This window comes from Geospiza fortis, unplaced genomic scaffold, assembly GCF_000277835.1.
Source record: "Geospiza fortis unplaced genomic scaffold, GeoFor_1.0 scaffold874, whole genome shotgun sequence".
Classification (NCBI taxonomy): Eukaryota; Metazoa; Chordata; class Aves; order Passeriformes; family Thraupidae; genus Geospiza; species Geospiza fortis.
The window spans coordinates 977,145-981,199 of NW_005054456.1; the positions used below are offsets into that span (position 1 = coordinate 977,145).

General features: G+C 42.6%; 1 protein-coding gene across 1 annotated transcript in view; it reads right to left on the reverse strand.

Moving 5' to 3' along the window:
- HEPH (hephaestin) overlaps positions 1–4,055 on the reverse strand; it is a 21,633-nt gene that overhangs the window by 16,623 nt on the left and 955 nt on the right. Inside the window, exon 2 of the mRNA XM_031062683.1 lies at positions 2,067–2,227. The gene's annotated coding sequence lies outside the window, so the exon portion shown is untranslated. The remainder of the gene's footprint in view (positions 1–2,066; positions 2,228–4,055) is intronic.

The following is a 4,055-nucleotide window of genomic DNA, read 5'->3' on the forward strand; positions in this document are numbered from 1 at the left end:
CACCATGAGTCATTACACACAACAGCTGGTCAATACTGCAGCACAGTGATGGTGACACTCCACTTGCTGGGGTACAGCCAAAAGCTTTGGCACTAGAGGACCCTGGGAATGCTCTAAGCCACCCATGCATGGCCACAACCTCAACCCCAGCTCTTCACCAACAGACACAAAGTGCTCCCTGAACTGTGCCCTGCAAACAAGACATGGGAAGGACAGTGCTTTCCAGACAATCCCATATGGGTGTCACAGGGAGAACCCTTCTCATGCCTCCTTCAGCCTTCACTGGGCTCTTCAAAACTCACTTTGATTCCTCTGTGGCATTTCCAGCTAAATCACAAGGCAGGTAGAGTGGAGTCCAGAGCTCTCTGGCCAAAATTTGAAGTCTGAAATTCTACTTAACAGTTTCCAGATTCCTTCCAGAGTGGCAGACAAGTCAGGCAGGTACATACCCAGCACATAACCAGCTTCCAGAGTTAAAACCTCATACACATACTAAAGTTTAACTCACAAGCATATTTGCTCATTATGGGTAATTCTTAATAGATAAGAGATGAATCACAGTCCAGGTATTACTGGAACCAGCCTAAATGAGAGACAAGGTCACTCCCCTCACTTCCCCCTTGGGACTGATCACCCACAGCATGAGCACCCCTGGAAGGGAAGTAAACCCTAATGCAAATCTCAGAGAATGAACAGTGAAGATCCAAATACTAAACACTGGCCTCATCATTCAAAAACAGGCAGGGCTTGGCTCTGGCTATACAATCCAGAGTTCAGCCTTTTGCCAAGTCATCCTGCAGCCATTATCAGCAAAGAGTTTAAGATGTTTTACAGATGTGCCTCTTTCTTCCCAACAAAAAAACCTCCTTGAAATAATTTGCTAATTCTATCAATCATATCAACATCTCATCCCTTTCTAATTGCCAGTTTCATTTTTGCAATCATTGTACAAATAGGTCCCATTAACTAATTGTTTGCAGTGACAAGAGTTTTTAAATTGCTTTTAAGTTCAATGGCCCTAAATTTAATTTCCTTCTCTTCATTTATTATTATGAGAGAAACCAAACAAAATCCACTGCATTCATTACCACTTTAGGAGTCAGCAGTAACATTTTTATTAATCCTGAATTTTGGGGTGTTTCCTGTGAACTTATTTACATCTACACAGCATCTCCAGAGAACAGAGACTTTTCCATGCTAAACTGACAGACCTGGATGTTTCTGTGCACCCTTCCTGTTCCTGTTGTGCTGTTTCTGAAGGAGGCGTCTGAACCTGAGTGTTAGTTATTTTGGAGGGATAAAGGACTGAGAGAAGGTCAAAAAATACCAGCTATTTGCCACAGAAAATAGGAGCAAGGAAAAAAAGTACAAATGCCTTTAAAATACTATGGAAACTTTAAAAAACAAAACAAACCATGCACACAAAAAAACACCAACCAAAGGAAAAGGTTTGATGTCTTGAAAGCTAAACCCAAAACACTGTTTGTGCAGTAACTTGAACCAATTATTACAGTTTCCAGATTTACTTTCGCAAGAGAAACAAAAATGTTTTTCAAACAGCCCCTAAAATCCCATGCAGGAAGTCCCATTAAGTCTAAGGCTCAAAATTCCACTGAAACAAAAACAAGCTGGCTCTGTGAAGTCATTTATATAAAGATAAAAAGTCATCATGCTTCAGGATAAACAAGCTGATCACCAGCTGGAACTAAGCAAAATGAAACTTCAGGGTAACATTGCAAAATCTGGGCAATTTTAGAACAATCTGTTCTGCATCTGCTCCATTTTCTGTTCCGTGTTTGTTTTCCACACACTTCTCTCCAGTGTATGGGCTCTGGACTCTCCAGAATAACCATCCCTTTTCCCACTGACACAGGTTTTACCACAGGAGCATAAAACAAGTTAAACATTAAGCTCATAAAGATCAGAATCTACAGGAGTGTGTCTCTTGCTTGCTCAGATGCCCCACAATACTTGCATTAAACTACACATCAAAAGACAGCTCAAAGCCAGCCCCAGACTAAATTCTGTACCTGTTACGTGCAATACTCTGGTTAGCAAGCACATTCCTCCCTGTTGGAGCATAGTTCCAGTTCACCTCGTGGATCCCCAGGTAATAAACTCGGATCACACCCCCAGCAGATGTGGGTGACAGCATGGGGATGCAGAGCAGCAGCCACCAGACTGAGCCCATCTCAGCCTGAAGGGAAGGTGGTTTTGGAAGCTACACCTGTTTGGGAAAGACAAAAAGAATGAAACAGGATATGACCATTTGGTTTGAAGGTGCTGGACATTTTGAGAGGGTATGAAGAAATCAGGTGTAAGTATGATTGGGATCATTCAAATATTGAAGAAGGAAATCACTCTTTAACAAAACTGACACACAAGGTATATGGAGATCATGCCTTGGTAATGAGTCCCCAACACCAAATGTGCTGCTCTCATAATACTTTAATTAACCCTTTTTTCACTACTGCTCATGTTCCAAATCATCTTACAGGTCCACATACAAAGCTCAACAAAATAGTCCTGATATATGTATATTTTAAACTGTCACCAATCTCTCTATTTTAAGTCACCTGAGGAAGTACAGTTTAGTCACTAAGAAGTAATTTTAAATTTTTACTTCTTTCAAGATGGCTCTTAGGGAGCAGCTATCTGTAATCCAGGAGTATATCTCAAATAGCACAAAGTTTTTCCTTTATGTTCCATTCTGTTCCCCATGATTTTGATCAGTAAGTAGCTTACTCATAAAACTTCCAATTGACACCAAGCTTGTTGGCAATAAGCATCAGAAATACTCTGAAGAGAGTTGGGAAAACTGTCTGAAATCATCAAAATACAGTTGAATAAAGGCTCAAAGAACCGCCTGTATGAAGGAGAACCTGATGCAACACGGGCAGTAGAATTACACCAAAAGATAAGGAAGGATTAACCTGCATTTAAAAATCACATGAAAATGACTAAACAAGTTCTCACACAATGATACCCTTAACAAAGCTGGATGTAGCCAGCAAACAAACCCCACCTAAACGAGCTGTTGAGATACAGCTCCTGAGACATGCAACGGCAGCTCAGAATAGCAGAGAGAAACAGAAAGCAACAGAATGAGAAACATGACCTAGCAAGAAAACTCAGAAGAATCAGTTTTCCTTTTCATACAGAAAGGGACGGTGACACAGCACCATGGCAAAGGCTTTTCATAAAGAGACTGTCATTACTTATTCTTACTGTCTTTGTAACAGCAACATGAATGGATAAGGTTTGTCTGCAGCAAAGCTGGATGTTCTGTAAGCTTTCAGTCAGCACAGCATCACACAGAGCTGCTTTGAAACATCTTCTAACATCTGATACCCAACAGACATGATTCAACCCCAGCACATGGCAATGGACTAAACACCTTCAAAGCTTCACCTCTTGATTTTCAAATATGCTGTGCTATTCTCAGAAGCTAATGATCATCAAGTATTGCTGTTTCCAAATAGTCAATAAATTGGACAAAGTTCAGAGACATCTTTCCCTCCCTTCTCAGAAGGGAGCTGTAGGGATCTCTAAATCTGAGATGCTTTGGATCCATCAACACAGCATAGCTCTGCTCCAGTAGCTCCATCAGCCAGTGCCCTTCAGAAGCTCCTGGTCACAGACCTGATAAAACTCAGAGAGATCAGCCCCTTCAGAGCAGCTTCAGCAGTGTGGGAACAACAGCAGCACACCAGCTCATGCCCACCCCACATACCACTCAGCCACTGACTTACTCCCCGCTGCTGTTCACAGGGAGCTAAAACACCTTTTTTTACTCACTCTATGCCAACATGCACTCAAAGGAAGAAGTCTGGAAAACCATATCTTTTTCAAACTGCAGACCAGAAAAAGGCAATGGTGACAACAATACGGAAAGAAACAGCAGCAGCAGCCCTCAGCCTGAAGCCTGCCACCCTGCCAACACCCAGCCCGAGGGAAGGGCAGCGGGATGCTCCTGACTCAGCCCAAGCTGCGGCCTTCGTGTCAACTCAGGGCAAAGTTCGCGGGAGCTCCGGGCGCCCGGGGCGGCCTCCTCA